The 25,200-nt window shown below is 39.1% G+C and overlaps 1 protein-coding gene across 3 annotated transcripts in view; it reads right to left on the bottom strand.

Moving 5' to 3' along the window:
* PAPSS2 (3'-phosphoadenosine 5'-phosphosulfate synthase 2) overlaps positions 1 to 25,200 on the bottom strand; it is an 80,825-nt gene that overhangs the window by 46,568 nt on the left and 9,057 nt on the right. For 2 of the 3 annotated variants that reach the window (XM_024744794.1, XM_024744795.1), the window contains exon 2: positions 3,780 to 3,894. The exons of the other annotated variant lie outside the window; for it this stretch is intronic. The gene's annotated coding sequence lies outside the window, so the exon portion shown is untranslated. The remainder of the gene's footprint in view (positions 1 to 3,779; positions 3,895 to 25,200) is intronic. 3 annotated transcript variants of the gene reach the window in all.

Raw genomic sequence — 25,200 nt, forward strand, 5'->3', positions numbered from 1 at the left:
TCGAACTCAGCACAGAGCAAACCATGCATGGCCATCTTATCTAGGTACAGAATGCGCAGCTGTGTCTATTGACTGAAGCATAGACAAAAATAGTGCCAGTAATCGGTCCCTTACCTGTCACAGAAACCTTAGAGTTTCTAAAGCTGCACCTGAGCTTCACAAAACACAGCAGACTATGGCTTGTCTCTGCATGTCTATTTCACAGATGGCAAAACTGAGGTTCAACACTGTGAGGTTCAAAGTGTTTTACCCAAGGTCAAAACGGCTGGTCACTCAGGGTCTCAAATCCAAGTCTTCTTATTCCAGGTCGAGCAATCTTTGGGGATCTTAAAAGCACAGTTTAGAAATAAGACCACAGGGGGCAAATAAGTTGTTGGAAGTTACCATGGCTTCTTGGTAAAGATGTGTTTGGGGCTGGCTGACAAAGCACGAGAATGCATAAATGCTGCCTAGAAGAAGCCTTCCCTACCCCACACCCCAGAGGATACAGTCTGGGCTCTAGAAGACGTGCGTCTTGCTTATCTCATTACATATAGTCCCGACCTCCACTCCTTTCTACTTAGATCTGGCTCCTAGAAATCACCTGGGCCCTTCCCCAGATCCATTCCTGGGCTCCCTCCTCTGCAGGGAGTTTGTTCATTCTAAGACTTAGAAATCACCTTTGCTCCCCCGGTTTGACTCCTTCCCACCTGCCAGCTCTGACACAGTTCAGTGATCAGGCCTCCTCCGTGGCACCTCCTGCGTCTTTTCCTCTCATCGCTCACACTCTCCATTTTCATACTCTACACACAGGTGTCAGTCTGAATCCCTGAAGTTCCCCTCAGAGTTTAAGCTGTCTCTTGCTTCTGGGCCGATGCAATGCCATTCTCTTTCTTATTATTTAGTTGTTAAATAAGTAATAGCTACATGACTCACAAACTTTAAATATATACATACAAAAAGGTATACAGAAGAGTCTTGCTTTCACGCCCATCACCCATTTGCCCCATCTCCACCCTCCCTACCTCTGAAAACGTGTCAGCACTTTTATTAGTTTCTTGTATGTCCTGTCAGTTTATTTATACAAATAGAAGTAAATTTTAAAACATGTATATACTATTTGTTTAACCCTTCTTTCCACACTATTACACACCTTGCTGTTTCAGATCTATGTTGGCAGATCTTTCCACATCGATGCAGAGAGTTTTCTTATTCATTTTATGCCTGCATATTGTTCCATTGTATGGATATACCATAATTTATTTAACTAGCTCCCTTTTAATAGAAATTTCAAAGGCTTCCAACTTTGTACCACTACAAACAATGCAATAATGAATTACCTTGATTTCTCACTTGTGAATATATGTCTATGAGAGTAATTCTTAGAAGTGAGATTACTAGGTCAATCAGTATGGGCATTTGTGATATTGACCCATATAATCAAATCATTCTCTACAGATTATACCAATCTATACTTTCACCAGCAATACATGGGAGTTCCAGGTTCCCGATGGCATTGCCACAGAGTACATTATCAAGACTTTTGGATTTCTTCCAATTTGAGAGATGAAAATGGTATTTCAATATGATTTTCGTTTGAATTTCTGTTATTATGAGTGATGTTGTACACCTTTTGTTATGTTTAGGACTGTTTGTATTTTCTTTCTTTCTTTATTTTTCAAACTCTCATTCGTACCCTTTCCCCATTTTTCTATTGCATTGTTGGTCTTTTTCTCATTGATTTATAGGAACTCTTTATATATTAGGAAATCTTTCCACTGGCTCTTTGTACTTTGACTTTGTGAATGGTGTTATTTATAACTTTGTTTATGGTGTTGCTTGCCATACTTTTTTTTTTAATATAGTTAAATTTATCAGTCTTTTCTTTCAATTGGAACTCCAACTTTTTCTGGTTATACTATTGCTTGGACACAACTGGTAGGATTGAATGTATAATTCAATTGAGTACAACTTCAAGCAAGTGAGATAAATAGACTGTTGTTTCAGTCAGTCTCACAAGGAAGTCTGAATAAATAAGAGTGGTTGGTTTTTTGTTGCTTGCAAATTTCTATAGTTCTTCAGGTTTTTCTTCTGAAGAAGAGAGAGAAGGGACTTCTCTGGTGGTCCAGTGGGTAAGACTCCGCATTCCTAATGCAGGGGGTCCGGGTTCGATCTCTGGTCAGGGACTAGATCCTGCATGCTGCAACTAAAGAAGCCCACATGCCATAACTAAAGGAGCCTGCATGCCACAATGAAGATCCACATGCCACAACTAAGACCCAGCACAGCCAAATAAATAAATAAATAAATAAATATTTTTTAAAAAAAAAAAGAGGAGAGAATAATATATAGCTTCAATTATAAATAATATACTTAAGGTCCTTACAATCCTGAGATCTGAATTTATGATTATATTAAATTTTCTTGTGTGTTATATCATTATATTTTGCAAAAGAGTGAAACTAACAATGAACAATAAGAATTTCCATATGCCTAATTTTTACACTGGAAAAATATTACGTTAATCAACTTTTTTATTTAGTGCTATTATAAATGAAAGTGTTATAAAGAGTTATAAATTCCTTGGAGAAACAATACAGATCAATAATTTCTACTTTATAGTATGGCTCAATGTTATACCTGACTAGTAGTACACATTCGTTTTCCTCTTGATCAAATTCAATCCTGTCAGGAATAAATGTATTACAGATACATGACTTATTTGATTAGAACATTAGAACAAAAGTGTATGTGAAAGAAGATAGGTAGCAATATGTCCAGTAGGGCAGTTTTAAATAGATAATTAAGAAGACTGCATTAAATTTAGATAAGACTGTTGTTAAATCTCCTGTTCGGTTATCACTTCTTTTCGAAGTGGGAGTAAACTTTCACATATTCAGAATCTGGATCCTTTACATAAATGAGCTAGTCTAGTAAGTAAATTAACTAGTTAAAATCCAAAATAAGATAGCATTAGTCACATTAGCTTGTTATATATGTGAGCTTTTGTTCCTACCTAGGTTGCACAGGTCATAAATTCATCATATTCTAGATTTCTTTTATTCCTTTGATTAATTTTTTCAAAAAATATTCATTGAGCACTAACTATATGCCAAAGACTGTGCTAGAAGCTGTGGGTACAATGGTGAAAGACACACACCCAAGGCCTGCCTGAGGCCACCTCTGAGCCTAACCATTGGGCAGAAAGTGCTCAGAAAATATTAATTGATTGAAATTGTGCTGAAACCATACTGAAAACTTTTGTTAGAGTTGCCGGATTTAACAAATAAAAGTACAGTATGTCCCGTGCAATATTTGGGCCATAGTTATACTAAAAAATTATTTGTTGTTTATCTAAAATTCAAATTTAACTGGAAATCTTGTATTTTATCTGCCACCTTACTAGGGGTTTACTTCTCAGAAAATAAGTTCTAGCCTTGCCTTTACTACATATATAAGCCATTTGAACACTGAAGATGTTTATCTCTGTGCCTCATTCTTTTTTTATACTCCATTTATGAAATTCTCTCTTTATAAATTATTTTCAATAATTTATAGGAATGGAATGCCCTTCTCCTCTGATGTCAATCAGAGGGGAAAGGACAGCTTAAAAGTCTTGGTTCCAAACTGGTAACTGCTAAAGACAAACACATTATAGGAGAACAGTACGTGTTATCTAAAGAGACTAGAGTTTTACAGCCAGTTCTGAAATGTCAGACATAATATTTTTCAAAGTTTAGATATTTTTTTCCAGCAAGACCTAATACTCTATCTTAAGAAATACAGCTTTCCCACATTACCTTGAAATAAGTGGTGAGCAGGTTCATTGGCTAGGGGAGTGGCTGAGATGGAATGCAGAATCCTGGCGGGGCAAGGGGGTATGGGGTGGGGCATGAGGATGATTATATGAAGACACTGCGGAGAAGAGAAGGCAGTTTCAGAAATGGAGAAAGACTGAATTCGGACATTTTTAAAGAGCTGCACCCTCCCCCTCTAACCACCAATGAGTAAAAATTGCCCTTTTTTTTTTTACACTGCTGCTCTTCTGGCTAGCACAGCTCACAAATTCCACAGTGGAAAAGAGTGTCTGGAAGAAAAGGATGAAGTTCTACAGAGGGTGGACCGCACATTTAACTTTTATTAAATGCCTTTTAAAAATTTGTAAAACCTACCTATACATATATAAACAATCAACTTTTTCATTTAAAAACAAAACAAAAACAAACAAACAAAACTTCCATCCAGATTTGAAGGCTGTCAAAATTACCCCGTATGTTCCGGAGCAGGAAGCAAAGTGGATGAGCTGCCTTCCTGGGTAGGGATTGTCTGTCCTCTGAGGGGAGGTGCAGGTCTCCTCTGTATTCTCTCCTGTCATCACACCAAAGATCCAGCAAACTTCTGCATTGTTCTAAGATGGTCATGAAGAGACGCAAGAGCAGAACATCTCATTTGCTACTAACGATGGAATTCGGGAGAGGGTGGTCCCGTTTATGCTCCGCCGTTTCCATCCAGGAAGAGGCCAAAAACTGGCCTCCTATAAACTTCCTTGTACTGGGTTCCTGACCCCAAGCCTAGAAAATTGGTCTTTCTTTCCAATGTTAATCTGTAGCCTTCACTTGAATGTCTCCCAGGAAGCAACAGGAAGAAAAATGCATTTGTGAAAATTTTCTTAAAAAATAAAGTATGAACTGACATTTCTTTTCCTACAAACAGCCATAGAAGGCTCAATACAGAAAAAAAAAAATCCTCAATATAGAAAAAACAAACAAAAAACCCCAAAACAGTCCTCAGGTTTCTTCATGTATCATGGAACCAAAACAGTTAGAGCCAGAGATATACTAACACAATAGATGTGCTCACTCTCCTCTCAAGAGTCTCTTCAGTTTTAAATATATTTTTGAAGTGGGGAGCCCAGCTTGAGACCACACACAGCATTTACAGGGATCTGGACACATCAGGTGAACTACTGGAACCACCTGGGCAAGCCCTTACTCTAAGCTCAGTAAACTTGACCTAGGAACAAAGCTTTAGTCTCAGGGGGAGGGATGAGTTCATGTGTGGTCCGGTGACAGAAATTTGTCTCCTGGTCCAGCTCCCATAGGTTCACAACTGAATCATTTAAAACGACAGAAGACAAAAAACAGATCAAAGAACTGCTTCAGTAAAGAAATAGATTGAGGGTGGAGATCACAGGCTCTCAGGTCAGACGACCTGGGCTCAAGTTTGGCTAGACCACAGTAGCCTGTGTGACTTGAGATAAATGAATTCTAAAGCTGCTCAAAGCCTTAGTTTTCCCATTTGCAAAATGGACAGAATAATAGCACCTACCTCACAGGGTTGTTATAAATATTGACAGACACTCAACTGCCTTTCAACAGTAGTCTGGTAAGTAAATCACAGTGTTTCACACAATGGAAATGCTAACAGCAACGAGAATGAACAATATACAATGATGTACAATAATAAGGATGGGTCTTGCAAACACAATGTTGAAAGAAGTCAGATGCAAAAGGAGTGCATACTGTATGATTTCATTTATCTAGAGCTCAAAAACAGGCAAAGCAAATAACGTGTAGTGTTCAAAGACAAGGTGGACCTCCTGAGACAGCTGAATGTGCAACTGACATGTCACACCGTGAACTAGACTTGTGATGGGCAGAGATGAACCGTTCCTTGAGGACCCACATGGAACATGGCTTACCCTCGCAACTACAACTTGAATGACAAACTGTCTACATTCAATCACATACCCCATGGCTGCTTTCACACAGGCAGACAGAAGGAAACTCCTGCAACAATCATCCAGCTAGTCAAGGCAAAAATCTAGGTCCGCAGGGGAAAGACTAGGGTTTTTTTTTAACTGGATTAACCCCATGGGCTGGCTTCAGTCTTCATTGATCATGCATTAAGATCACCCCACAACTCTTTATTTTGCTGCGTTTTGTAGACATGTATGGATACAATGTGACTATAAACGGATTCAAAATGGCTGCGCAGGCTGCATATCAACTCTTACTTTTTTGCTTCTATGTAGTATAAGCAAAATGTTTCTAAATAAGTGGAGGAACCTGAAAGTGGCTCTTGGTGAGACTGGTTCCCTGACCATGCCTTTTTTTTTTAACACATATTGACATCCTTTTTTTGTTGTTGTTTATATATACTCTTTTCCATTATGGTTTATCACAGGATATTGAATATATCCCATGCTATATGTACAGTAGGACCTTGCTGTTTATCCATCCTGTATATAATAATTCACAGCTGCTAATCCCAAACTCCCGGTCCTTCCCTCCCACACCCCCTCTCCCTTGGCAACCACAAGTCTGTTCTCTATGCCTGACCATGTTTTTGAACCTTCATGAATCCACACCAAGACAAAATATTTCCAACCACAATTTTGCAGGATCGTTATGCGGCTACTTTGCACACTAATGCAAATTTACACCACAGAATTCTGTTTGGGTCTTGTCAGGTGATGGCAACAGAGTGGACGTGAGGCGTTATTCCCTCAGACATACACAAGGCCCACATTGTAGAACTGTTGTGCTTCTGGGTCTAGTTTGCATGTGGGAACTACACAATTAGGAATACTCTACGCTACCCTCAGAATCTGTGGAGAAAGCACAAACTGCATCTCAGGGCTTAAAAGCCTCCTTACCCTCTATCCCTATTCCTTGAATGAACAAGAGAGGCTTCCAGATGCTTCGTCTTCACTCTGGGCACAGTCAACTGGCTCGGCTCTCCCTCTCAATCTGACTGTTTTTCCTCTACACTCCTCGTCCTTCTGACTCACTCAGTCTCCTCCACTTACCTAGGCAGAGGAGGCTAAAAGGAGCACCGCAGCCATCCCCACTTATATGCTCTGCATATCTTCTAATAGCGACACTGTCAGCAGTAGCTTCATTTGAGGCAGATGGTTTGATGTTGATGGTGGGACTATTCTTTATCGTTTCATGCTTGTTTTTCTAAATATTTTCTTTCTTTTTCAAACATATTTTTAGATGCCGTGCTTCATAACTTTTCTCTATTATAAATATTCTGCGTGATTATCATATATGCACTTTCCATCTTAAGGACTTAATCTTAAAGCTCCAACTCAAGCTTTTAGAGAACGACTCCCGTTGAGTTAAGGTGGTTTTATATAGCCCTGGGAAATCCTCTCAGAGTGTACATTATAAAGATGCCCTGTTTGGATGTTACTTATTAAATCTGCTTCAAAAAACAAAGGTCTTATTGGTTCAACTGGAAAAATCAGCCTCAAGGCTGTGCCAACCAGATTCTGTGTACCTACCTCACAAGCTGCCCCTTTGTTGATTTGTGCCAGCAGGACTCAGGGAGGGGTGCTGCGTGTTATGCTTTGCTCTTCAGTAAGACCCATGGGAACAAACTAACTCAGCAAAACGTAAGCAAACACAGATCTTTTATGGACATAAACACAGATCTTTTATGGACAAAACTTAAGCAAACACAGATCTTTTATGGACAAAACTTAAGCAAACTCAGATCTTTTATGGACAAAAATTATAACTTTTGCTTACCTGATCCAGGTTCCCAAGATGGGAACCTGGATCAGGTAAGCAAAAGTTATAGTTTTTGTGTTTCCTTTCCCTCCCCACCCACCCCTTGCCTCTACTCTCTCCCTCCCTTCCTTCTTTCCTCTCTCTCTCTCTTTCTCTCTCATATAGGACATTTGTTGAACCTGGATAGAAATGCACACTTGAATTTCTTTGAAATGACATGATACAAATATGATTTTAAAAGTTTGGAAGTCATTTACATTTTCCAATATTAGACTTTAATTTTGTTTTATCTGTTATGTACAGAGATTACATGTTTTCTGGCAGCCAGAGTGCCAGATTAAGCCTGAATATACACACACTAAAGACAACAAATATTCATTCAACTTAGATTGGGTGATTAGAATGTTGAGGGTAAGATTTCAAGACAAATAATCCATTTGGGTGCAGCAATGCAATTGGCTGACGAGTGGTGCCAGATGTCATATTATTCATGGTCAGTAATAGTAGAGCCAACTTACCTCATCGGAGGCACTAGAAAAATCTGGTACTTTGTTGAATGGGAATGAAGTGCTACTCAATTTCTCATCTAAACTAACCAATCTGATTCATTTGAGAGTTCAATCTGTAATGTAAATAAGGCGCTAACCATAAATGAAGTCTGGCCATATCAACATTTCACAAACTGTGTTCTTCAGACTGTCCCTCGAGAGATTATGGTTTTCTGTGGGAACAAAAAAGTGGGCATTGGCCAAATAAGCTTGGAAAACACTAATAGGTTTGCCGACAATATGAACTTGAACTTGTGATATAGTTTAGCTTCCTTTCTAGTAAAATGAGGAAAAAAAACTTATAAGATTTGCTTTACCTTAGTTTTTTAAACAGTTCAGCTTCATTTTGCCTTAGCGAGTATATAATGTTGTATATGTAATGCTGTATAAACAAATCCTTGAGAAGGATGTCTTTTTGTAATGTGAGAAGTCCCTTATCTTGTTTATTCTATTGCATAAAAAAAAGAGATTTAGTTACTATGTTAAGAATTTTGTTTATTTATATAAAAAAAAGTTATGCCTTGGAAGGAGGGAGTGAGAAGGGGAGGAAAGGAGAAGGAACCTGTTTACGTCAAGTGTTCTGACCCTCTCCATTCTCACCTGACCCCTCACACCTACACCTATTGCATAATTATTCAGGTCTAGTAAAATGAACAACTTCCATTCCATGAAACCGCACGATCCCATGGGGCTGAAGAATATGTTCCCACTGTGTGAACACCCCCAGTGAAGGTGAAGGGTGTGGGGTTAGGGGTTCATTACTTTGGGAGCGCCCCATTCCACAGGTGTTTGGCACAAATTCAGCTCCAGAGGAGGCAATTCTACCTCTAGGTAATTACTTTGGCTCTCAACGACCAATTTCCATATGCTTAGCCTCGGGGGGTCTTACATTATTTAGTAAGGGGTAAGCCCTAATATCTGTAGAGATTGCCTTATGATTTTTTTTTTTTTCTTATGATTTAAAGAATACTCTCGTGCTGCTTTTGTCTGTGATCTTCACAATCCAATGGAGTATAAGCCCTGACTTCACCTGAGTGCCCCTTTCTCTGTACCATTCTTTGTTAATGGATATGCTGGTCGCTTATGTATCCATTCTGGTAATGGTCTCTCCTTTTGAGTTATGATTTATTTTAACATAAGATACTAAAACGAGGCGTGTTTAATGAACTTCTCTTAGTGCAACCAATTATCTATTATCTTTCGCCTTAAGGCAGAGCTTTGCTGCCCTGTAGTTTAGGCTACTTGGTTATAAAATGCCTTCAAAAGTGCTAGGGTCTGTATGGGTAAATGTCAGAGGTTTCCTTTTCCTGCAAGTCTAATATTCCTTGTATCATTCTCCAGTCTTCTCCCCTTCCTATTCTTTTTTTTAATTGGTCAAATTATCCTTGAAAATAATACAGATTATCTGACCCAGAATCATATCCTTTCTTCAAAAGTCTACCTGTGTTTGCCATTTACCTAGCTATGCATCAAAATCCTGCATGTTAAAGGGAACCTTCCTACACTGTTGGTGGGAATGTAAGTTGGTGCAGCCACTGTGGAAAACAATATGGAGGTTCCTCAGAAAACTAAAAATAGAGCTACCATATGATCCAGCAATCCCACTCCTGGGCATATATCTGAACAAAACTATAATTCAAAAAGATACATGCACCCCTATGTCATAGCAGCACTATTGACAATAGCCAAGACATGAAAACAACCTAAATGCCCATCGCAGATGAAAGGATAAGAAGATGTGGTACAGGGCTTCCCTGGTGGCGCAGTGGTTGAGAGTCCGCCTGCCGATGCAGGGGACGCGGGTTCATGCCCCGGTCCGGGAGGATCCCACATGCCGCGGAGCGGCTGGGCCCGTGACCCATGGCCGCTGGGCCTGCGCGTCCGGAGCCTGTGCTCCGCAACGGGAGAGGCCGCAACAGTGAGAGGCCCGCGTACCACAAAAAAAAAAAAAAAAAAAAGAAGATGTGGTACATTTATACAATGGAATATTACTCAGCCATAAAAAAGAATGAAATAGTTACATGGATGTAACTAGAGATTATCATACTAAGTGAAGTAAGTCAGAAAGAGAAAGACAGATACCATATGATATCACTTAAAAGTGGAATCTAAAACATGACACAAATGAACCTATCTATGAAACAGAAACAGAATCACAGACATAGAGAACAGACTGATGGTTGCCAAGGGGGAGGGGGTTGGGGGAAGGATGGAGTGGGAGGTTGAGGTCAGCAGATGTAAGCTTTTATATATAGAATGGAAAAACAACAAGGTCTACTGTATAGTACAGAGAACTATATTTAGTATCCTGTGATAAACCATAATGAAAAAGAATGTAAAAGAATATATATGTATATATATAGCTGAATCACTTTGCTGTGCAGCAGTAATTAAGACAACATTGTAAATCAACTAGACTTCAATTAAAAGAAAAATACTCCATGTTCATTTTCATGACAGTCCCTACTGAAAACCCAAATGTCCATCAACTTGTGAATGGATAAACAAAATGTGACACACAGATACAATGGAATACTATTCAGCCATAAAAACGAATAAAGTAATGATATCTGCTACAACATGCATGAACCTTGAAAACATTATGCAAAGTGAAAGAAGCCAGACACAAAAGACCACCTATTTTATGTTTCCATTTGTAGGAAACAACCAGAAAAGGAAAATCTTTGGAGACAGAAAGTAAACTGTTGGTTTCTTGGGACTCAGGCTAGGGACAGAAGTGACTACAAATGGGCACAAGGGATCTTTTTGGTGTGATGAAAATGTTCTAAAATTAGATTGTGGTGAGGGTTGCACAATTCTATAAATTTACTAGGGATCTTTCCATTGTACATTTAAATTAGATGAATTTTATGATATGTAAATTATACTTCAATAAAGCTGTTTTTAACAATAGTCCTTCACATCTTTACTTGATTTAGCCCATTTCATTCTCTCATTGAGAATCTGTTCAAATTCTTGTAGTGATTCCAAAATATACAATTTTTGTCTATGACCAAGACTACACATAATACTTCGTTTTGATTCTAACACTTATCCTAAATGTAAAAAGCATATCCTGCTTGGTAGTTTTTTTAGTCTGACGTGACTGTGGTAAGCATAGTTTCAAGAATTTCGAAGTCAGGCCTGAGCTGTATAATGGTCATGAATGCTGAAGTTGAGGCTCTAAGGAATACGTGGGTAAATAAATCATGGTATATTCACATGATGGAATATTATTATTACACAGCAGGGTTTCTCAGCCTCAGCACTAGTGATATTTTGGGCCACTGTTGCAGGGCTGCCTTGTGCATTGTAGGGTGGGTAGCAGCAACTTTCCCTCCCCCCAGTTGTAATGACCAGAAAATGTCTCCAGACGTTGCCAAATGTCCCCTGAGGAACAAAATCACCCCTGACTGCTATGCAGCAATGAGAATGAACAAATTCCAACCACACACTACTAACAGTACAGACGATATGGAGGGCTCTCATAAATATAACTTGAGACAAGAGAAGCCATACACAGTGTGTATGATATACAGTTCTAGTTGTTCTCTAAAGCTCAAAACCAGGCAAAAATAATCAGATGATTACCTTCAGAGGGAGAGTTCGTGACTGGAAGGGGCTTCTGGGATTCGGACAGTATTCTGTTTCTTAATCTGGGTGCTGGTTATACAAGTGTGTTCACTTTATGAAAATTCATCGGGCAGACACTTAAGATTTATATATATTTATACACATATGTTATATACGATACTTAAATAAAAAGTTTAAAAATATGGGCCATTGCTGTGGCTGCTGCAAAAAGAGGGCATTCAAGGTGACTCAGGAGGGGCTCAGCACCTTTCCAACAGGACGGTAATTCATCCCTCCACAGACCCACCAGGACTCCTGCTGGCCCACCCTGAACTCTGAGACACAAATCCAGTGTGTTCCATTGATGAATAAAAGCCTGTTCCTGGGTTACTTTGTTACCCAGGTGCCAAAGCCAAGAAAGTCCCTCCCTGCCGCCACCCATTTTCAATTCATACTTTGCAAAGCACAGGTCTGAAACGGATTTCAGTGTCCAACTGAGCTAAATAAAGCCAAATAAAGGAAGCACTTTCTTTAGCATTCACTCCAGAGCTAAAGAAAAACAATGCGTCTAGTTCCCAAATCTGAGAGTACTACAAATGCCCAAGGTGGCAACTCCCGTTGTTTGTTACAGTAGGGGAGAATGAGTTGTGCGGATTCATACATGTTCTCACTCTCAGTTGGGGCCTCTCCTGACCAATAACTTGTAGTTACAGATAGTGTATCAGGTGCAGAATGGAGTTCATGGCCATAGCATTCTTTTTTTTTTTTTAACATCTTTATTAGAGTATAATTGCTTTACATTGTTGTGTTAGTCTCTGCTGTGTAACAAAGCGAATCAGCTATCTGTATACATATATCCCCATATCCCCTTTCTCTTGTGTCTCCCTCCCACCCTCCCTATCCCACCCCTGTAGGTGGTCACAAAGCACCGAGCTGATCTCCCTGTGCTATGCAGCTGCTTCCCACTAGCTATCTATTTTACATTTGGTAGTGTATATATATCAATGCTACTCTCTCACTTCGCCCCAGCTTACCCTTCCCCCTCCCCATGTCCTCAAGTCCATTCTCTACGTCTGTGTCTTTATTCCTGTCCTGCCCCTAGGTCCATCAGGACCATTCTTTTTCTTAGATTCCATATATATGTGTTAGCATATGGTTTTTCTCTTTCTGACTTACTTCACAAGCAGCTCATGCAGCTCATTATCAAAAAAACAAACAACCCAACCCAAAAATGGACAGAAGACCTAAATAGACATGTCTCCAAAGAAGATATACAGATTGCCAACAAACACATGAAAGGATGCTCAACATCACTAATCATTAGGGAAATGCAAAAAAAAGGGAACCCTCTTGCACTGTTGGTGGGAATGTAAATTGATACAGCCACTATGGAGAACAGTGTGGATGTTCCTTAAAAAACTAAAAATAGAACTACCATATGACCCAGCAATCCCACTAGTGGGCATATACCCTGAGAAAACCCTAATTCAAAAAGAGACATGGGGGCTTCCCTGGTGGTGCAGTGGTTAAGAATCCACCTGCCAATGCAGGGGACATGGGTTTGAGCCCTGGTCCGGGAAGATTCCACATGCCGCGGAGCAACTAAGCCCGTGCGCCACAACTACTGAGCCTGCGCTCTAGAGCCCGCGAGCCACAACTACTGAAGCCCGCGAGCCACAACTAGTGAAGCCCGCACACCTAGAGCCCATGCTCTGCAACAAGAGAAGCCACTACAATGAGAAGTCCTCACACCACAAGGAAGAGTAGTCCCCGCTCGCCACAACTAGAGAAAGCCCGCGTGCAGCAACGAAGACCCAATGCAGCCAAAAATAATAAATAAATAAAATAAATTTTTTTAAAAAAAAGAGAGAGATGTACCACAATGTTCGTTGCAGCACTATTTACAATAGCTAGGACATGGAAGCAACCTAAGTGTCCATCAACAGATGAATGGATAAAGAAGATGTGGCACATATATACAATGGAATAGTGAGGTGGATGGACATAGCATTCTTTGATGGAGGCAATTAAGTGACACCAGATCCAGGCCTAGTAATCTGAACAATAACCAATGAGTTCACACTCTACACAATTTATCTGAAAGGCTCAAATGATCAGGAGTTACTGTTAGCCTTCAAGCCTCATATATGTATATGAATGCACATATTTACAAATAAACAAGAGACAGACAATTCTCCATTGTTCTCTTGTGTCTCTGTACATCTTTTGATGTGCAGAGTGTTAACTGCCTTTTATTTCAGACCATCTTTTCAAGGATGTTTGTATAGTGAATGGCCTTGGATGAGAGAGATAATGTCTCCTCCAGAGCAAAGGGTCAGCCTCTCTACTGCCCATCATAAAAAAGATTCAGGTTCCCTTCACTTGCAGTTCCTCTCCTATAATACAACTCACTGCTTGTGCGGATATCCATCTAGATGCACCCATGTCACCCGCTTGGGAGATGGGGGCAAGAGGAACCAACACACACTGATGCTCATACTGATTGCTGTGCTATGAGTAATAAAGCCCTTTGTCTCTGACTCAGAAGTTTTGTTTTCTGCCAGCAACCATGCAACTATGGCAAGTTAACTTATTAGATTGCAACTGGGATAAAATCACAGACTTTTCACAGTTGCTATTATCTAGATGGATGGATAGATAGATAGATAGATATAGCTTTCTCTTTTTGAAAAGTATATCTCCTACCCAGCCACTCAGTTCTCTTTGCTGGAGGCAATAATACTATTAATTTACTATGCATCCTTCCAGGGATATTCTATGCACTTATAACTATATGCATCTTTTTTCCTTTTTCTCCCAAATGTTACGAGGCTATAGATACTCTTTTGCACCAGGCCTTTTTTACTTAACAAAATGCTTGGAAATCTTTCCATATGGTATAGTTAGGGGACAACTCATTCTTTATTAACAGTGGCAAATTAATTTCTACTATGCATATATTATTATAATAACAAAATAGTCCATAACGTGTACTTAAAGAATTCTCTTATTGATTGATATTTAGGCTGTTTCCAACCCTCTGTTACAAAATGTTGCCAAGAATATCCTTGCACGTACATCATCTTACCCATTTGCAAGATCTCTATAGAAAACTTTCCAGAATTTGAATTGCTAGTTCAAAGGATATGCTCAATATTAATTTTAATAGATATTTCCAAACACCTCTATGGAGATTGTACTAATATACATCTCCACTAGCAATGTATGAGACTGTTTCTTCTCTCACACATTTGTCAGTATAACATGTTGGCTTAAGTTTTTACCTGTGCCAATCTGATAGATGAAAAATTCAATCTCATACTTTTAATTTGTATTTCTTATAATGAATGAGATTCAGCATCTTTTCATATGTTTAAGAGCCATTTGTATTTCCTTTTCTGTGAAATTCATGTTCTTTTTCCACATTTTTTTCTATTGGATTGCTGATTTTTTTAAATACTCATTTGTAGGAGTGCTGTATATTTTGGAAAGCAGAACTGTGTCTTCTCTGAATTAGAAATTTTCCCCTAGGTTGTTGTTTGTCTTTTGATTTAATTTTTTTTTTTTAATTTTGGCAGGTAATTAAAAAATTTGTGTGTGTGTGTATTTGTGTGTGTGTGTGGTATCTGAATTTGTGTCACACTTAGAAAGGTCTTCTCAGCTGTGAGATCATAAAAGATCCATATTTTTTCCTCATAGTTTTATGGGTTTTTTTTATTGCTTAAATCTTTGTTCCATCAAATATTTTCTTTTCAAAATTAATTATTAAAATATACATTTAAATGCTTATCTATATTCATAAGGCTAAGAATAGCTAAAAAGAAGAGATTGTTTTCTCAACTCTGTGATCACATTCTTTTGAACGTTCATCCTTTGGCAGGTACAGATCTAGAATCGGCCCTAGACATAAAGTAGTTCAAAGTACAATCCACGTGCATGCATATAATATAAACCTTATATATTATATAGATAATGTTGTTATCCTATAAAGAGATAGCAGATAGCTCTCCAGTAATAACTCGATAAAGGGATTCTACTCTACAAAATTTCGAAATTATATTGCCTGCAAAAATGAAGATGATCTAGAAGAGAAACACAGAGCTTCCTTGGGGAGGCAATTTACTTGACAGTTCTCGGTGCTGATTCTATACAGGGCTGGTGAGAGGGCTTAGTGCAGAATTCCCTTTTCTTCTTGTTCTTCTCTAGAGGTCAAGCCATTTTGTGTGTCATTTTTGTATCAGATTTTTTTTTTTTTTTAAAGAAGTCATTGGGGCTTTTTTTTTTTTTTTTTTTTTTGGCTGTGTTGGGTCTTCGTTGCTACGTGCAGGCTTTATCTAGTTGTGGTGAGCGGGGGCTACGCTTCGTTGTGGTGTGCGGGCTTCTCATTGCGGTGGCTTCTCTTACTGGGGAGCACGAGCTCTAGGCGTGTGGGCTTCAGCAGTTGTGGCTCACGAGCTCTAGAGCACAGGCTCAGTAGTTATGGCACACAGGCGGCTCAGTTGCTCTGCGGCATGTGGGATCTTCCCAGGCCAGGGCTTGAACCCATGTCCCTGCATTGGCAGGCAGATTCTAAACCACTGTGCCACCAGGGAAGCCCACCGTGTCATTTTTGATTCCAAGGTATTCTGACCTGCTGTAGGTGAAATTTATTTTCTGTCCTGATAGTTTTATAGGAGAACTATAGGAAAAGGAAAATTTTAATTCTTTTAGGTTTAATATATATGGACACATTGCTTTCAAAATACCTGTAACGAAATTCACTTCAAAATGAGACAGAAGGAGGACTTCCCTGGTGGCGCAGTGGTTAAGACTCCACGCTCCCAGTGCAAGGGGCCCAGGTTCGATCCCTGGTCAGGGAACTAGATGCCACATGCATGCAGCAACTGAAAGTTCGCATGCTGCAACTAAGGAGCCTGCCTGCCACAACTAAGACCCGGCGCAATCAAATTAATTAACAAAAAAAGCAACAGAAGGAAAAAGAAACAAAAAGAAACCTGCTGTCCTAAAGAAACCAACTGTAGATCAGAAAACTTGCCATTAATTTAAGAATTGTCATTAACAGGGGGAGAGATAAATTAGGAGTTTGGGTTAAAATATGCACACTACCATGTATAAAATAGATAACCAACAAGGACCTACTGTATAGCACAGGGAACTATACTCAGTATTTTGAAATAACCTATATGAGAAAAGAATCTGAAAAAAATATATATATATATTATACCTGAAATCTGTACACCTGAAATTAATACAACATTGTAAATCAATTATACTGCAATAAAAAATAAATTAGAAAAAAAAGAATTGCATTAGCTTGAGTCATCTAATCTTTTTAAGTCAAATATCTATATTAAATGTTTTTTCCTTTCATTTACTACATTAAGAATGAATAATCTCTATGAAGATAAGTGCCATATAAGGCAATGCATTATTAATTTTTAAACCCAATGAGATAAAGTTGATCAAAATCCATGATCAGACAAAACAAGGCAAGAAGTTTATTAGCTTGGGTGGAAAAGGCAGATGGTTATAAATTAATTTGATTCATTCTTAGTAAATTCAGATGATAGGTATGAAATATATAAATGGACAGCATTTCTGCCCATGAGGTATTTATATATTTTTCCTAGGAATGTCAGAGTTACACTGACAAATCACAATGGAAAGGCAGGCTGATTTTTGGAGAGTTCTTCCAATGTGGCTCTTTAATATTCAAGGCCATCAAATGTGACAAAGGAATCTTTTTAGATTTATTCCTGTTGGAACGTGCCAGGTTCAACAGTAAGATCTGGAGACTTACATTATCAGGAATCACAAGCTACTTACAAAAACAGGCCACTCTCTTAATTGTGATTTGGGAATGGGGCAAATTTCCAGGGATAAGTTGTCACCACAGCCAGGAACAACTGACTAAGAAAGAATGATCTCCGGGTTTTTCCAGAAAGCTGTCTGTTCATTAGGTAATGTTAAAATAGGACAAGGGTGGCAAGCTTTTAAACATTCCAGCTGTAATATTTAATTTTAAATATTCTGTGAGTAACGCGGCCATCCCAGAAGTCTGCGTTAGCTGGTAAATGGCCTAGCGTTTTTGGAAAAAAAATCTGAAAATAGCAAATAGCATTCTGCAGTAGAGAACACCCATTTGTTACTAGCTAGCTGGAGGCCCTCAGGCATGTCACAATGCTCCACATTTGTATGGGGAAGGAATTAAGCTAGGCATTGATTCTCAAGGCAGGCAAAACCGAGGAACCTCTTACCCAGATTTTAAAGAACCCCACACAGTCCAATTCAATCAGATTCTTGGGAGTGGTGTCCAGGCATCAATATTTTGTAAAGTGTAGCAGGGTTGAGAAACACCAGGCTAGATAACCTCTAAGGTCCCACCCAGATCTCAATAAATGAAGGGGAGAATTCAGAATACCAGCACAAGAAATGGAACTCAAAAAAACATAAAAGCCGTGCAAGTGTAAAGCAAACCCTAACCAGGGGTGTACAACACACAAATATCATCAGAGAATGATATTCTCACATGAACTGTGGCTTCATGAACAAAAAAATATGCTTGATTAGTAAAGATAACATCAGTAAAAACATTCAAGGCACAGAACATGAAAGGTATTATGTCATTAACATCTGGTGGCACTGGTACTTTTTATCCAATTCCAAATTTATGACATACATACATATCAAGCTCTGACCATTCAAAGACTCAAAGCTCTTTTCAATAGAAATTAAAAATCAAACAGTGTGAAATGGTAGGTTTTTAATTTCTCACTGAAAAACATCGAATTGATATGGCAAAAGCCAAGAGGTTGCTTTATGAAGACATGTTCATTCCTTGCTTTTTGGATAAAAGAGATAATGCTAGACTTCCCTGGTGGCGCAGTGGTTGAAAGTCCGCCTGCTGATGCAGGGGACACGGGTTCGTGCCCCGGTCCGGGAGGATCCCACATGCCACGGAGCGGCTGGGCCCGTGAGCCATGGCCGCTGGGCCTGCGTGTCTGGAGCCTGTGCTCCACAACGGGAGAGGCCACAACAGTGAGAGGCCTGCGTAACGCAAAAAAAAAAAAGAGATAATGCTAAATGATAACAGCCAGAATCAATACTATGACTAAGTACTACAGGTTGATTCTTAGAAGGGATTCATTTGAACTGGGCCTCAGAAAATAAAACAAAATAAAAACCCTCCCTCATGTGACCTTCTATCTTGGATTTTAGCCAATAGGGCCTGAGTTCTTAAAGTGCATATTAGACATGGGCCTTGTCTGGGCATCTGTGAACCCTCTGGAACTGCCTGTAAAAACTGTGTGTGTGGGCCTGCGTGGGTGTACCCATGCACAGAGCTTTCTTATCCTTTTTTGAGTCAAGAACTCCTTTGGTAGCCTATGGACCCCTTCTCAGAAAAATGTTTTTAAATGCATAAAATAAAACACAAATGACTGCAAAGAAAAAAAAATGAATTAGTTATCAAAATGGTTTTGTAAAATTACAGGACAGTAATAAATGTCCTTCTTTATCAGCATATTAAATAACAAGATCCTGATGCTTAGGTAGACAGCTATAGTAATCATCTAAATTTCGGAGTAATAAAGAACAGTTATTTTCATGACATCAGCAATATCGGCAACAACTTACGTGATATGAAAATATCTGTAACTTCCATTGCTGATATAATCACAGGTACTGTTAATACTGCTATGATTTGTTGTCTGTGATCATCATTGAAGGAAGTGAGACATTTCTATTATAGGTTATAAAAATAATTTCCCCATCCAAGTTCACAACCCTCCTAAATCCTCTGGACTCCAGATGAAGAACTTCTGATCTATATCTTTATCCATCTTGAGGGGGTTTGATGATACGCCTCCAGCAAGGATAGAACATTAGACCACAAAGCACTTAATAAGCATTTCAAGGATTGGTTTCCATAAGGTCCTGCAGACACAGAGCCCTGGAAAGTCACAAAACAGTAGGGAAAAGGTGAAGGGCTCTCTGAGGTGGGACCGTAAGAAATGCTCTGTGAGTTTCTGGAGCTAAAGTTCAAATGCATCTTATTTTTAATTTAATATATGTTTTAATGTTTTGCATAGTTCCTAAAACATGTACAGTGACTTACAGGATCCATAAAGCACAGCAAAAGCTCACTTCTGAGTGGATGAGAAAAAGAGAAAACAACATAAGGGGCATAAAGTGAAATGATGCCGAGCACGAAGCTGGTGCAAAAATAGAAAGTGAGCCACAAATTTGCTTCCGAGCTTTTTGGCAAAAATAAAGCTGGACAGTCACAGAATGCACAGTTTCCAAAGGATTACACACACACACAAATCCTCAGAAAAAATACAGCCTTTCTGGTACTAAGATTGAAGAGGTATTTCTCCCATGGATCTTTATAAAAAGAATATCATGCGTTGTAATTAATGAACAATATCTTCAATAATATCATTAAAAGAGACATAACAATGAGTTCCCCAGAACTTTTTAAAAAATAATGTTTTTTTAAAACAAAACAATGGCAATACAGCAAACACGATTCAACTGGGGGCTCATGAAGTAGAGCTGGGTACTCAGCTTTCTGAAGTCAGATGTGAGTGATGTGCTGACAGGCCATTGACCTAAGTCAGTCAGAACTGAACACTGGTCCCCCATTGTCAAAAGCAGGAGGTGGTGCACTTTTCTTAAAGAGGCGGATAATATTTTCAGCTTTACAGGCCATACAGTCTATTGCAAATACTCATCTCTGCAGTGAAAGCAGCCACAGCATGTAAATAAATGGGCATCACTGTGTTCTAATAAGCTTTATTTATGGACACTGAAATCTGAATTTCATACACTTTTCACATGTTGTGAGATATAATTCTTCCTTTGATTTTTTACCCAACCATTTAAAAACCATTCTTAGCTTACAGGTTATACCAAAACAGGATGAGGGCTGGATTTGGCCACAGGACATAATTTCTTAACTGCTGGTCTACAGGATCAAGTTTTCTCCAGATACCTCCTTGACTCTTGTATCCTTCTCTTTCCTCAAGCCTCTGTCTAAATCAGCTTTTTAAGGTAATAACTCCTTCTATACTTTATATGCAACTATACACAGATCCAAGCAGGGTGCTATCATGGATACAGACGTGGCTTCAGAATTCATATGTCCCATGGAAATAAGAAGGTAATCCAGCATGAATTAGCAGCAAAGAAATGGTTTAGTTTCCAGTCTCCTCATTAAAATAAACATACAGACACAACACCGAAAAAATGGTAATAAAATTTGAATACACAACCTTCTCTATTTAAAGGATCACGTTCTATTTTTTTAGAAGCATATAAAAAATGGGTAAAATTAGCTGAATCACTTAATTCATGTATTGTAGTGTTTACAGCACTAGATGTCCCAATGAAAATGAGGCCATATGGTGTTTCACAGCACACAATTAACTTGGTACAATCCCAATAAGAAAGCCTTCATTCTAAATATCATTCAGGTGTCCCTGAGCTTCTGTCTGCTTGGAGACAAAACAAAGAACTAGGCCACTGAACTTGGCAAACTTGGGTTGTCTCTACTATTATATGGGCTCACCAGAAGGCGTAGGGAATTTATCCCATCCCTTTATTTTAGTAAAGATTTGTAATCCTTATACCCACCCATTCTAGAGAGCGGCTAGGATAATTAATAAGAATTTATGAATAAGCCTTGAAGAGTATGATGAAAGAAAGGTATTAATGCAGACCCAGAGGAACCCTGCTATAATTCAGGGAGGGGGCAATTGCCCTCATGGAAACACAATACACATCAAATCAAGTCTCCTAGAAATGTGTAACTGCCTTCAGAAGATGCTCTAAACCACACAATTACAGTGTTCAGCACAGGTCTCAGCTGCCTTTCTAAACACCAGCCCTGTAAGTGTTCCACTGAAGGCTGTGTTTCATTACCTCTGTGTATTTTCTTCATATTCTTTTGCAATTGGTTCTGGTGATGAGGCTGTGTATATGACACAAGCTCCTTGAACCATGAAAGATTAAAATTCTGTGCTGAGCTGTGGAAATGTCAATGAAACCTCTAGTACATCCAGAGAACAGACCTGTAGCTTGTGGGGCTTTGGGAACTTGTAACTCATGAATGCTTGACTGTGCAGCGCCCACATAATGAACAAGGCCAGGTCTAGAGTTACATGTAAGTCACTGCAATTATTTCTAAGGACACTTTTTCTTGGGTATATGCATTCACCCACTAGAACACTGAAGCTTTGTATTATTAAGGTGAAATGTTGGGTTTGATTCCAAACACTACCGTTCCTAAAACTGGCCGCAAAGCGTCATCCAAACTCACATTTATTGCCTTTTAATGGCATTTGCTCAAATCCACATCTTCTAAAGATTATATACAACATTCCAAAAAGCACCTGAGGAAAATCCCTTTCAAAGCGACCACCTAATCTTTTCAGTTTCTTCACTGCGTTGATCTGCATCCACAAAGTTTAAATGTATGTTTCAATCATCAGAATAATCTTCATTTTGACAGCTGTAGTACCCGTGACATCTATTACATTAACGAATGAAAAAAAAAAAAGAATCATTGAAAACATGGCGTTCGAATTTAGGAGGGAGTCAGCTCTGCCACTCACACTAATGCATCCTAAGGCGGGTTATTTAATCTCAATAAGCCTTACTGTTCTCAACTATAAAATGGGGATAAGAACATCAACTACTCCATAGGTTACTGTGAGGAGGAGACGAGTTACTGTATGGAAAGTCCCCGAATAAATGCTTGTTCCCTTCCCCTATCTAAGGAACTCAACTGGATCAACAAGGTACCTTCCTCAACCTTGAGGGAGACTCTTAACCTAATCAAGAATGAACATCACAGTGTGATGTTTAAAGGACTTATTAAACCAGAGCCTCAACACTGAGAAGAAAATGGAAGAAACCAGGTGTTTATGATGACTCAGACTTTTCCATTCACTGAATGGCTAACTAAGCAGAGGCAACACATCCTTTTAACAGAATTTTGTACCCAAGGTGTCTCACACTGTGAACGCATGGATTCTGAGATTTAATTCCTCTACTGTCACTACTACTCCCTTCATTTAAATAAGGTAACCTCTCTATTAAAGGACTTCGATCTCAGCCCCTACAATTACACGCAGCCAACGCTGCTCTTCTCCCCTTGAGCGTGGGCTCCGGCCTTTTACACAGTCGTCTCCTGGCAATCAGAATCCAAGTCTTCCTAGTGGCTGTCAATGAGGCTATGGCCCAGGATTGCTGAAAACTTAAGACTTTCCTGACCTATGATGACAGAATGAGACAAACTCCCCAAATGTTTCTTCCAAACGTCATGGAAAGCGCCATTTAGGACCTCACAATTTCCAGGCACTCCTCATTGGTCCCCAGTGAAATGGAAGCATTATCTGGTTGCCAACATCCTTAAGCCTTGACTTCCAGGTAGGTCAAATTTTTATTTTGTGAAAAATACATGGGTAGCCTGGTTTCCTTTTATCGTTGACAAATCACTGTTACAACTTGGCTCAAGTATTAGCAGCTTTAGTGGAAACAAATCATTCTGTTCACATTTGTTGAATACTGACCTAGTGGTAAAACTAGGCAATAAAAACTATTACCCCTACTTGTTGAGTCTGAGCACAAAGAAAATTTATTTTCCAATTATTCACCTTATGTCACCATAAAGAAAGAAATGTGTGTGATGGCAAGGGTAACATGCATTTGCGAGTGTATGCCACTTACTCTTTTTACAAAAGTGCTGGGGAATGTCTCAATAGAATTCTTTATTATTATGTTGAGATATCAGCAGTAGGCAGCTGCCAAAGTATTTTACAAATGAAGCTGTAATGTATTACTAGTTGCCCAATCCTGCTGTGCTTGCTACTTGGCGTTTGTCTCATTCCCTCTATGAAATAAACAACTTATTAACTACAGAGGAGCTAATAAGATTTTAACTTCTCCTGTGAGGAACTCTCTAAAGATTTATTTCAGTTAAATGAGTTCCCTCCTGACTATTTGTCTACAAACTTGCTTCAGGAGATGGTGAGGACTAAATGAGTTAATGCACAGGCAGGCTCTGGGAACAGTGCCTGCCACATCAGAGGTTCTCAATGCAGATGATAAACAAGTCACAACAGAGTGGGAATTTTCTAACAAAACATGCTCTAAAAATCGAAACTCCTGATAAATACGCAAATCCCATAGTCAGAATTGTAATCTCTATATTTTATTCGATCTCTTCTTAGTCAAATGGCTAATTTAAACACAGTAGATGAATGCGCATGTTTTAATTTTATTTTTTAGTAACTACTAGGAACACTGTTGTATTAGTGACACAATGGCCCAAGAGCTGTACTTATTCATATAATTCAGGAAAAGATTCTATTGGAACTCAGCAATTAGTTAGATTTAGTTGGCAGGACCACACAATTATTGTGATCGACTTCATTGTACTTCATGAACTTAGGAAACAATGGAAATGAATGGATTTAGAGATAAAACTGGAAATTCCGAGAACTACAACAAGAACTGAGACCTTAATGTATAACTGAACTTGCCCCAACTGTTGCCTAATATAGTTTTATCTGTATTGTACACTATGCAATCATTATCATCTTTTTTCCTGTTTTTGATAAAATGATTAAACTGTTTGAGAAGGTTTAAGGAAGAGTATGTGAGGTTGGGGAGTTTGGGAGGGTATGAGTTGAATTTTCTAAAGAGAAACAGACTGGCCCATGAAAAATATTTCAAAATGGTAAAGTTACAATTTTCAAACACTGCTCTCTGATGCGTGTTTTCTATCTCCAGAATATCAAAACAAGATGCTAAAGCTAAATCAAAGTGTAAGTGTGGGGCTTCCCTGGGGGTGCAGTGGTTAAGAATCCGCCTGCCAATGCAGGGGACACGGGTTCGAGCCCTGGCCTGGGAAGATCCCACATGCCGCAGAGCAGCTAAGCCCGTGCACCACAACTACTGAGCCTGAGCTCTAGAGCCTGCGAGCCACAACTGCTGAGCCCACGTGCCACAACTACTGAAGCCTGCACGCCTGGAGCCCGTGCTCCGCAACAAGAGAAGCCATGACAATTAGAAGCCCGCACACCGCAACGAAGAGTAGCCCCCGCTGGCCGCAACTAGGGAAAGCCCGCACACAGTAACAAAGACCCAGCACAGCCAAAAATAGATAAATTTATTTAAAAAAAAAAACAAGTGTAACTGTGACTCACTGATAACCAACTTGGGAGTGTTTTTTGGTTTTTTTTTTTTTAATTTATGGAAACTATTTCCCAGTATGTAAAAGAAAAAACAAAGCTATAGAAAATGGGAAAGGCCTCTTTCAAAGGGCACACAATAAAGAGAAAAGTGCTAGGCCTGTATTTAGGTGCTCAGAGTTCCAGCTCAGTGGTGGTTTCACCAACCAGCTGGCCAGGAAGATGGTCGTGGGGCTTAGCAAAGCTCTGAAATACTGTGTATCAACTTGAACGGCTTGAACATGAGCTCTTAATTTTCCTTCCAGAAGTAAAGTGCTAGGGTTCTTTAAAAAATACATTTTTAAAGTAGGAACAGCCTGAATAAAAAGTAAATAAATTAAA

Source organism: Neophocaena asiaeorientalis, unplaced genomic scaffold (assembly GCF_003031525.2).
Source record: "Neophocaena asiaeorientalis asiaeorientalis breed wild unplaced genomic scaffold, Neophocaena_asiaeorientalis_V1.1 scaffold131, whole genome shotgun sequence".
Taxonomy (NCBI): domain Eukaryota; kingdom Metazoa; phylum Chordata; class Mammalia; order Artiodactyla; family Phocoenidae; genus Neophocaena; species Neophocaena asiaeorientalis.